The following is a 12,399-nucleotide window of genomic DNA, read 5'->3' on the forward strand; positions in this document are numbered from 1 at the left end:
CAGAATTGTTGGATGTAGACAGGTCCTGGATTTGTTGGTAAAGGATAAGAAGTTAACTTTTGTTTGAGTAGCAACTGAGTATTTTATTTAACTGTGCAACCTCTCCTATCATTTTTAAGGCATAATTATTGAGTTGAAAGCTTGGATTTTTACTTTACAAACTAAACAGCAATTTTTATATTTTATAGGATGATAATTACAAATGAACAAGGAAAGGACAGGTAGGAAATTGGTAATTCCATAGAGAAATATTCTCTAAACATTGCAAAAAATTTCCTAATTTCTCCTTTTGGAATTATTCTATGTTAATTCCTTGTTTGTAGACAGGATAAGAACATACTGATAATAATCTTTGAGTAAGACTTAGTCCTCTAAATTTTCTGCCAATCCTTCCACTGCTATTATTCCTATGTCGACATATGTAGTTTAATTCAGAACTCTCATATCCTTGGGCTTTTTAGTTTGCTTATTGATTTGGAATGCGTTTTTCATTTTTTTAAATGGATTTTTGAAAGGGGACTTATTTTGTTTTGATGGAAATGAGAAACTCATTTCAAATTAGAGATATTACTAAGACTGATTTTTGTTACTACTGTCCATCTTTTAAGGTAAATAAAGAGCCAAAGGTTTAGACAATTTCTTTTGAGCATTAGTTATGGTGGCTAAGCATTTGCTTCAAAAATTAGTGAACCTAACTTTTTATTTCCCCAGAGTTAAGAGGGCTCTCCTGCAAATTTGTAAAAAAAAAAAAAAAGAAAAAGAAAGAAATAACCAAATAATTAAAAGGTTGATAAACTATATAGTTTCTGGTTATCCAAGATTACAGTTATACTGCATGTAATCCTGGCTAACTTATTTAAACATTATCAATTAAATAGAAAAAGGAAAAAATAGACCTACTAGTTTGACTCAGTTATATAAAATGTTCAAAAAAGTTCTCATAAAAAAGCAAACTAGATACTAAAAAGAGAGTAGGGTTAAAAATAAATAAATTTATTGACTAGTTGAGCTTATTGGTAAAGACTGTAGAATATAGCTTTAAAATTAAAAAAATAAAACCATCATGCATCTTTTTTTCTTAGGGAGTTCCTTTTTCTGGCACTCTTGTTATATTCAGTGCACAATCCCTAAGCTTTCATATATTGAAATAGTTTTGTTTTGTTTTGTTTTTAATTCTTCCTTTCCCTGTTCTCCTCACTGCTCCAACCACATCCACTCAATTTTCTAACTCTGGGGTCTTGAAGTCATTCTTTATTCCACATTTATTTATCTACCATCCATTCTTAAATTCAGTAACTATTTCTTGTAGGTGGATACAGTGTTGGGTTTGGCAAGCATAGTCTCTGTAACCTTGGGCTTTACTGAGAGGGAGAGAGATATTAAATAGAGGGTCCCACAAATGTGTAATTACAAATCATAATAAATGCTACAAAACAAATCTAGAGCATGTTGTGATAGATGCAATAAGGGATTTAATTTAGACTGGGGAAGTGGGCCTACACTTGATGCTTTCTAAGGGGCCATTTTAAAAAGATCAAACAATCTATTTTTTCCCAATCAGCTTGCTACCACTTTAGGCAGGCCTTCATGTCTTTCTCTTGGGCTTTAAAACACTGTAGACTGCTAACCGTATTCCCACCTTCCTCTATTCTATTCTACACTCTTCAGTCATGCTAACATCCTAGAAGCAGTAAATGCACTTTACCCTTGAGGTCAGGCAAGACATTCACTTAATGACTCAGCTTGGTCGGTCATTTCACTTCTCACATCTTTTCCCTTCTCTGTGAAATGGGATCATGCTTAACACTTGTTTCACACTATTATTGTGAAGACTACATTGTATAAGGCATACAAAGTACTTAGCTAAGTGCCTGGTACATAGTAAGAGCTTGATAAATGCTGTTAATGATCACTTAATATGTCATTCTCTTCCTGCCAATTAGGTATAAATGGTGCCTTCATATTTCCATATTAAGCTACCTGCATTGGTATTTCCCCAAATCACCCTGTCCTCTGCACTATTCCCCACCTCCTACATTTCTCCATGTTTTTCCTCTGTTTTTTTTTTGTGGGGGGGGGGGCCTGGAAAGTGTCCAGCTGTTCCCAATCACATTTTCCAGTCCCAACCCATTTTTAAAGATCTGCCCAAATGCCACCTTTTTGCATGAAGCCTTCCCTGATGCCTTAAAGCTTTTCCTTTTCTCATCTCCCAAGTAAGTTCCTAAATTGTTTTTCTTAAGACTTGCATCATTTTCCACTTTACTATATAACTTTGTATTTTATTTCTCCTTTTAGTCTAAAAGTACCTGAAGGTTGATCAAACCTTACTCATTTTTACACATGCCATGTTGCTAAATATAGTTTCGTATATGTGGAAGGCATTTAAAATGTGATAGGAGCATATATTAATGCACAGCTGTCAATTGAATTAGTTTCATTTATTTTTATACCTAACATTTTTCTGATGGTAACATGATAAAAATGGCTCATGGACCATACCATTAAATGATATAGATAGGATCTTGCATTTCATGAGCACATTCATAATATGGATGTTTTATAATCTTCTATTGTAAGTCGCCTAGTAAGACAAGCTCACAGAGGCGAGGGCATATGGATTTTCTTCCACTGGCGCTAATTAGCTATATGAAGAATTTGACAGACCTTTCCATTGTTAAAAGAAGTAGAGTTGTCTAGTCACAGCCTCCCAACATGTAGTCTTGATTAATGTGGGAGTAAAATGACAATTTCTGTAAGTAAAAACAAAACAAATGGATAAAAAGAAGCAAATTCTAAAGGATTCAAGCTTTCCTACTTCATTGTAACTGAATGTTCTTTGAGTTTCAAAATTCAAAGAAAGAAAGGTTCCATGTCTTTCAATGATAAGAAAAAGAGAGACACAAATAAATATGTATAAAATGGATATAATTTTAAAAAATAAAACTCAGAAATAAATGTAAAAGAAAAACATGTTAAACCATAAAAATTAATGAAGAAATATAGAAAAAAATAAAGGATTGAAATACAGGAAAAATGTATAATGCCAGAGGAACTATCAGACAGGAAAAATACAAATATAAAATTATGAATAAATAAAATATAATAAAACCATAGAAACCTTCTTTTGGAAAAATTTGTTAACGGACTAGAAATAATGTCTCAATTTGAGATAAAAATCAAATAGTAAAGCATAGGAAATAGTATACAGCTGTATATATACTATTTTTATCTGAATATTTTGTGGGGAAATTTGACTAACTTTTGAAAATATATGTAAAATAAAATATATACAGTGTTTGGATAATAAACCTTAGTTATTTTCTTTAATAGTTTATAAGTCATAAAAATATATATAAACGGCTTTGAAGTTTTCCCTTGCATTATTTAGGAAAGGCTCACTAAGTTATTTGATTGGGTATCAAAGAGAATAAATATATAACTTATTTAAGCAGAAGCAAAAAGTCATTATTTTAACAAACATTACTTGCATTCACTTAATGTTCTTATAATAAATTCCTCAGTATTTAATAAAGAAAGTCCAACTCTGCCCTACTGCAAAACGTTAAAGAGAACAATGGTTTTCAAACTTTACCAGACGTAACATTTTCTAGAGAAGGCTGCTAAAATTGTCAATTCTGGGGGCCCACTTGAAGAGTTATTGATTTAATCTGTCTATGATGGGGCCCAAGTATGTGTATTTCATTATAGACCCCAGTTGGTTCTTAAGAAGGGTCAAGCAATTGTTTCCAGTTTCCTCATAAGAAATGAACCACCAGGATGCTTTTCCCAGGCCCATTTTCTGGGTATTCTGAGTTACAGTATAAGATGGAGCCTAGGAATCTGTGTTTTTAACAGTGATTCTTTTTTTTTTTTTTTTTAACATCTTTATTGAAGTATAATTGCTTTACAATGGTGTGTTAGTTTCTGCTTTATAACAAAGTGAATCAGTTATACATATACATATGTTCCCACATCTCTTCCCTCTTGCATCTCCCTCCCTCCCACCATCCCTATCCCACCCCTCTAGGTGGTCACAAAGCACCAAGCTGATCTCCCTGTGCTATGCGGCTGCTTCCCACTAGCTATCTGTTTTACATTTGCTAGTGTATATATGTCCATGACGCTCTCTCACCCTGTCACATCTCACCCCTCCCCCTAACAGTGATTCTTATAGTTTCAAACTGGAGATTATAGCCATCAAGGAACTTCAAGAAATATTGTTAGTGCACTATTCATATTTAATTTCAAGGTATATTGCATATGTCTTAACCCATTCTGATATTCAGATTGTTTATCATCAGGTTAACACTTTCTCTACGTGTACATAATTAATAAGTCATGACTGTATACATATTTTTGTATAGGCTTACATTTTCAGAATTTCAAATCAAATACCAAACGGTGATAGTTTTTGTTTGTCTGCCTTGGAAAGTTTTTTATTACATTCAATAACTCAATAAAAATGTTATCTTATTTACAAGATCTTACTTATCTTTTTATCTTACTTACAAGATCTTGATGTGGGAATCAGAAAAGGTTACATCTATGCTTATTTTCCAGGTGGAAAAAAATTGCTTCATGGAAAGTTTAAATGGCCCACCCAGATAACACAACAAGAGGGCCAAAATTGAGCATGTTTGCCTTAACGTTTGGTCCGACTTTAACCTCAGGTCTCTCTACAGTAAATCTGTGTGGCCACCCAGTTTGAAACAGACTCGGAATTTCATGAACTTTTGTGCAGAGACTATTTGTCAATGTACAGATGAAAATGAATAGGGCTGACCCAGGGTGAAAGTATGAAGCTTTTGAAGTTTGCCTTTGATAGTTTCTGCCTCCTTTCTTGTTCATCTCTTTCACTTTAGAAGAAATCTCCATTCCTTCAGAAATCTACTCTCTTCCTTTTTTTTTGATAAAATCTTACTGCTGTTCAAAGAGGAAATTGTTTGATATAATTTATAAATTGACAAAAGCTTATTACACTAACATGCTGAGTCTTCTAAAGAATTTCACATGGAACAGTTTAGCTATGATTGTGGAATGGGTGAGTTAATTAAGAAAGAATGAATGTATACTTCTGATATCTTTTGTGGGGAGAAAGGTTTGGGGCTTGGGGGGTCCTTCTGATGAAATCACATTCAATTCGAAGAACAACTTGCCAGGTAGAAAAACACCATAGTGTTTCAGAGCAATTATCCTCTCGCTTTCTGCCCATCACCTAAGTGTTCCACTGCTATCTATCTTCTCTCGCTTAAGTCTCCAGGAAGCAAGGAATCTGGAACTCTCTGGGCTCTCTACCTCCTTCACTCATTTATCCATTCAAACAGTATTGACTGAACCCCTGCTTCTTGTTTTAGGCATTCTTTTAGGTACTAAGGACACAGTAGAGGATGGTAACAATAATATCTAACATAATTGTGTTAGGTACTGCTAGGTACTATGAGTACTATGAGAAGTACTCAACTTGAATTATCTCTTTAAATCTCTCCATGATCCCTTGGGCTTCCCTGGTGGAGCAGTGGTTGAGAATCCGCCTGCCCACGCAGGGGACACGGGTTCGAGCCCTGGTCCAGGAAGATCCCACATACTGGGGAGCAACTAAGCCCGTGCACCACAACTTCTGAGCCTGTGCTCTAGAGCCCACGAGCCACAACTACTGAGCCTGCATGCTGCGACTACTGAAGCCCACGTGCCTAGAGCCCGTGCTCCGCAACAAGAGAAGCCACCGCAATGAGAAGCCCGCACACCACAGCGAAGAGTAGCCCCCGCTCGCCGCAATTAGAGAAAGCCCATGTGCAGCAACGAAGACCCAACACAGCCAAAAATAAATAAATAAAATAAATAAATTTATTAAAAAAAAAAATCTCTCCATGATCCCTTTATTAACCTTATTTTACAAGTGGGGAAAATAAATCGCAGAGAGCCTAAATAAGCTACCTAAGGTTATGGAGATAGAAAGTGTCTGCCAGACAAAACCACTATATTTGTTGTTTTCATGGAGCTTACATTCTTTTTAGACATGCAGATGATACACAGGGCAAATCAATCAAATAATTATTTAATTGAAATTATTATTAATGTAAAAATCATTATAGTATATGCAAATATTGAAACTAACACAGAGTACCTACATTTTAACAGGATAGGCAATGAGTTGTATGAAGGTCTTTCTGAAAAAGTGGCAGTTTAGTTGAGAGAGAGATGAGAGGCCAGCTATGTCTAAAACAGGGACTCCAGAGAGTGTGCTCCAGGCAAGGGGGCCAGTGAAAACAGGGCTCATGTCAGGAAGGACCCTGGCACCTTTTTAATACACCACCCTCTACCTCACCTCACATAGGATATGATTTACATTTTAAATTGATTTCTCTGGCTACTTGCTGATAAGGAATTGTAGGAAAACTTGTAAGAAATGGGAGAAATCATTTAGGAGGATTTTGCAGTAGTTCCAGTAAGAGAAAATAAAGGCATGGCTTCTACTGGTGGTACTGGGAATGGAAAGAAGTAAATAGTGTAATTATTGATGGGCCGACGTGGGAAGCAAAGCTGAGTGATTTCATCAATGATTCAGATTTCTGACATTCGATGAAGTGAGGGAAGAGTTGAGATAGGTTTTGAGGGAAAATCAACACCTCCATGGCTACACTAAACATTTCTTCCCCACAGCAGGATGGCTACGTTGTTGAAACCTCTACATCACCCCTAACAGGAAAAACAGAGTTTAAAGTCTCACATCGTCATTGTTTTCAAACATTGGTACCCATGATTAGAGCTAACTGCACAAGGAGTGTATATATTAGTAAGGGGAGTGGTCTCATAGTACAGGGAGTGCTTTTTGGATACCGGACGGTTAAACATTGATACTGATTAAAGATACAGGCAAAGAGAAGAAAAAAATTGAAAATTAGTTTGACCTTGTAAAATAATATTAATTCATGTCACGTATGTGAAGAGTCTGCATTTTCTGCTTGATTATCAAAGAACACAATGAAGGTTATATAAATCATTAAACTTGAAGTGCATTTACAGTGTTGTAAATTTTGATTGTATCAGCAAAGCACTCCATGTGTCTTTGACTCCCTTCCCAGTGGCTATAGATGGATTTGTCTTGTGCCCTAAACTGTGTTACGGGGGAATGTCATTGGCATCTCTGTGTCCACAGAATTCTAAGCCACTGACTTCAGTCCATTCTGAAAGCATGTGAGATGAATTTCTGCTTCTGCTTTCTGATTGGCACTGGTTCTCTCCCTGGGATCAGAAAAATTCCATAAAGGTAGTGAATTACTGCCCAGTTCTTAAGAGCCCCAGTTTCTCTTCAACTATATTCTCAAGTTCAGCCCATAGAGGTCACCACAAACCGTGAGTATGCCCTTCTCTCTGTACCTCTGTTTCCATGTTTTTCATGTTCTACCTAATCGATTGGAATTTTGAATCAAATACATAAATTTGAATCAAATATGAACTCGTATGATCCTTCAGATAGTACTACTTGAACCACTGGCTTTTCCTTTATAAGTTAGTTCTTCTAAGTCTCGTCTTCAATTGTATTATTTAATTTACTTTTTCTGTAAGCTTTGCTTCCAAGTCTCCATCATGGCCTGCAAGAATTTTTGAGTTGTAAAAAGATAAATATAATGTAACTTTAGAATTCATGGTTCATGTAGCATGATTATTTCCTTAAAAGGATTTTATAAAGTAATGGCAAGAATAACTGTCTTATTTTCCCTAGGCCCAAATGTTTAAGTAAATGATAAAGTAATAGTGAGACAGAACTATCTTACATGAGGACTTCTTCGGGGATGTGGAATGAAACTGGTCATTGTAAGCCCAGTGACTGAAAGATGCCTTCAGGAATCATCAGGAATCAGAGAGCTGAGAGGAACATACACATGCACAACAAAATAATAATGTCAGACCTTTATTAAGTAAGGATGGGAGCAAAGTCTTTTTAACTCGAAATATTTCCAGAGATTCTAAGTAAGGATCTGCACTGAACTGGGCTCAAATTCTCTCTGTGTTAGGTTGAAACTTTAAAATGTAACCTGAGTCACCCTGCATAATCCTAACTTCTGTGTTGGAGAGCCTACTTGATAGAAATGCTTTGTCCTGCTGTGGAAGTACCAAAGCAGACACAGAATCACCTTTGGAGCTAGCTTGGAGTCTCTGAAGTGTGGAAGCTTGGGCTGCCTTCGACAATGAGTCATCATGGATGATTTTATTATGTAAGAGATGATAAGCAGTGAAACAAGAGTTCCTGGTTACAGATTTCCAAACGGTGAGCCATGGGTCACTAGGTCTGTAAAATTTAACAGTTCCATGAAAAAATAATTCCATGTTCAAAATGTTTGGGAAACACTCTGTAGTATATCCCTCTTGGGCGGTTCTCAATTCACCTTTACATGCTAAAGTCTTTAGTAGAAAAAATTTTGTACTTGATTTCTCTCAGCTTTTCCCCCAAACTATTTGCCAGGAACACACACTCCTACCTGCCTAATTTTAAGATACAGTCTTAGGAAGAAAACATTAAGTGGATGGCTAATACCTTGGAGGTAGAGGTATTTCCTGGGGTCATGATGTCCTTGATCAAATACAGTTTCCTATTTAGTATCCAATGCAAATTGCAAAATATAATAGCTGTAATTTTACATGAAATGTGGTTCTGCATATGTATTCAGGTATATAATCACATTAACTCTCTGCATGTGATCTGTAGAAAAAGAGGACTTTTCCATTATTCCAGGATTTGTCATCCCACAAGAGCTTCAGATCAAAATCAGTTTCTTAGTATTATGAAATTGTGGAAATATACTTAGAAATAATTACCCTTTTGATAAACGTGATGTTACTTCTTGGAGCATCTTATTCTTGTTGAAAACTTATTAAAAACAACTATTAAGTTGTTTTCATTACCTAAATTACGCTTTACTTCATGATCCAAAAAAAAAAATTCTCATTTTATTTTTTAGGCCTTAAAAAATGTAGGCCTCTCCAGCAGCTGTCTCCTTAATCAAGGTCAGATACTGGCATCCTTCCTTACGAATCGTGCTCTGCCTCTGTTCACAATCTCCATGTCTCATTCTCCATCCTCTGGTCACTCAGTACAAGTCTAGGGCCTCTTACAACAGTTCCTGGCACAACACAGATATTCAGTAGTTGTAGGCTGGTGTTGTAACTGACCTTCCTAATTTCATCTCTAGAAATACCCTCTGCTCACATACACTCAGAAATCTCTTCAAAATGTCGAGGTATCAGCTTATTAGCTATCATCTTTCATTCTTTTGCTTATTAGCTATCATTCTTTCATTAAATATTGTGTTGTAACAATTCCAAAATATTTCTTGAGCACAGAAGGTGTACACTCTATTCTCAGTTTTATACAACTCCCCATTCTTTCATGGATGCACCCTAGAAACACCTGAACTCTGTGACAGATTTTTAGGATATTGGAGACAGGCTTCAGAGATTCCTGCCATAGCTTTGGCAGATATGTCGGTTCTATAATAATTCTCCTAAAAATGTCCTGGAACCACAGAAAGGGAGTTCTGAGGATGGTAGGTATTCAGCATTTTAATTTCAGTATCTCTACAGCCATTTCATTCAAGATTAAAAAGAAAAAAATTTACTTTCTTGTCAATTTCCATCATTCCTGTCCCACAGGAGCAAGGGATACATTACTGAGAGTATCAAGGGATGTCAGCAGGTTTTTATCCACTTCTTCTTAGTAAGGTATAGTCTCTTCCTGTCTTCTCTGTGATTTCACTCACAATTTCTCTCTACTCAAAGTATAAATAAATTTCAGGTTAAAATCCATATGATCTTTGCAGTGGCCAAACTTTTCCTTTCACTAGAGTTATTTCATTAAGATTATACTTGAAAATTACAAATCATATGTTTTAACTTTATTACTATCTTTCTCTTATTAATTTTAAAGGAACCAAAGCTTTGCCTTACTTTTATTTGCTACATTAATAGAGTGAATCTTATCAATCTGAAGTTACCACTGGGGCAGAGCAAGTTGATAATGGTGAAAATAGCTGTGTGCAGTAATGATTCAACTGATTGATATGCTGTAAGTGATTTGAACAAAGATAAATCATTGACTTTATTGGGTATTGAAAAATTGCATAATACATGTAGGATAGGTGGCATGCTGATATCTGTATATCTATATATCTATAGCTATATCTATATAAATATATGTGTGTGTTTTATGTCCCACAGTGAATATATTTGTCTTCTTTCTGAATAAGGATATCTATTTTTAAATACATAATTGGGCTAATAGATGATTAAACAGACTGCATCTATTAGCAAATTTATTATTTATCATCAGGGTGTACTCTATTAAGGTGGTACATGATAACTTAATTGTTTCGACTTTTAAAAAGGATCATTACTTCAGAATATTGACATATTTGCATAAAAGGATAGGAGTGTCAAATTAAAAAAATCAAGAACATTCCCTTGATGGCTTAGAAAACAAACAAAAAAAGGTTATTACTTAGATTCCATATATATGTGTTAGCATACGGTATTTGTTTTTCTCTTTCTGACTTACTTCACTCTGTATGACAGACTCTAGGTCCATCCACCTCACTACAAATAACTCAATTTCGTTTCTTTTTATGGCTGAGTAATATTCCATTGTATATATGTGCCACATCTTCTTTATCCATTCATCTGTCGATGGACAGGTAAGTTGCTTCCATGTCCTGGCTATTGTAAATAGAGCTGCAATGAACATTTTGGTACATGACCCTTTTTGAATTATGGTTTTCTCAGGGTATATTCCCAGTAGTGGGATTGCTGGGTCGTATGGTAGTTCTATTTTTAGTTTTTTAAGGAACCTCCATACTGTTCTCCATAGTGGCTGTATCAATTTACATTCCCGCCAACAGTGCAGGATATGGGGAGGGGGAAGGGTAAGCTGTGACAAAGTGAGAGAGTGGCATGGGCATATATACACTACCAAACGTAAAACAGATAGCTGGTGGGAAGCAGCCGCATAGCACAGGGAGATCAGCTAGGTGCTTTCTGACCACCTATAGGGGTGGAATAGGGAGGGTGGGAGGGAGGGAGACACAAGAGGGAAGAGATATGGGAACATATGTATATGTATAACTGATTCACTTTGTTATAAAGCAGAAACTAACACACCGAAAAATAAAAAATAAAATAAAATAAAATAAAATAAAAGCATCCAGTAATACAATTCAAAAAAAAGGTTATTACTGATAATAGAATTGAAACTGCAATGGTCATTAGAATTTTTCATATAGTCATTGTAATAGCATAAATTCAGTATTTAGTTTATTTAACAGGTGAAATGAGAAAAGTTTATTTGTAAATAAACACATCTACCTGTAGTAACCAAATAGACTTTAAGTAAATACCAAAAACTTTATCTCCATAAGCATTTACCAAACCACTGGTATCTTCGAAGCTGTCTCCTAGGTCTTGCTAATATACTGTGCCCCTTTAAAAATTATGTAAATAAGTAAATAGTCTCTGTATAGAAACATTTCTGTGTCTTATTTTCATGTTATTTTACCATTTTGAATAAATCTGGGTTAGTTAAAAATTTCATGATCAATTCTATAAACTTCAGAAAATTTTTCGTATGCTATATAGTTTAATATTTTGCAAATGCACATTCAGATGCATATATTTTAAATGCATATCACAAAAATCATTTCCAAAGGCTAAATATCAAATCATGTGTCAAATTATATATATTTGGGGCATTAAATCTTCTTTACTGTTTAAGTTCATATGTAGTAGAATCTTCTCATTATACTGCCAGCAAGGAAAAGATGCATCTATTTGTAGTTTATAAAAATAATCAATATGAAATATACATGTCATTATCTATATAGATTTGGATATAGAAACCATAACCAAAGTATATTACCATTCATAGTATAGATATTTTAAGGTGGATTTTTCCGGTATGTTGTAGACAAATTATCTTTCAGCAAGTCTCTCCCTCCCTCTGACAAAATTTAAGACTTTTGAAAATAAAAAGCTCCTGTGAGATGTTGCTATCGCCTCCTCAAGCTCAATTCTATTTAAAGCCTAATTACGATTCAGGTTCTTAACAAAACAGTCTTGACATCATCTGATAAACACCTACTATTCTACCAACTCTGCTTTCTGGTAAATGAAGGAAAACTAGTGAGATATTCATAAAGGAGACCGACAAAAACAAAAATATATTAATGGTAACATTTTCTGTACAGCTCTCATTTTCCAACACAAGAAGGCAACATTCAAAATATTTTCTATGTAAAAGGTATCCTTTAGAGTTCTATGACTGACTTTATCCACCTTTCACAGTATATTTTTGTACAGAATTTGGCTATAATTTAATTTTAAGAAGGATTCTCAAATAAGTGAAATATGTTA

At 34.9% G+C, this 12,399-nt stretch overlaps 1 protein-coding gene across 10 annotated transcripts in view; it reads right to left on the reverse strand.

The window, feature by feature from the left end:
* The window catches only part of LOC309627547 (bifunctional heparan sulfate N-deacetylase/N-sulfotransferase 4), an 865,109-nt gene that overhangs the window by 142,318 nt on the left and 710,392 nt on the right, over positions 1 to 12,399 (reverse strand). The window lies entirely within an intron of this gene.

The sequence above is a fragment of the Balaenoptera borealis genome (genome assembly GCF_965194805.1).
Source record: "Balaenoptera borealis genome assembly, chromosome: 4".
In the NCBI taxonomy this organism is placed as follows: domain Eukaryota; kingdom Metazoa; phylum Chordata; class Mammalia; order Artiodactyla; family Balaenopteridae; genus Balaenoptera; species Balaenoptera borealis.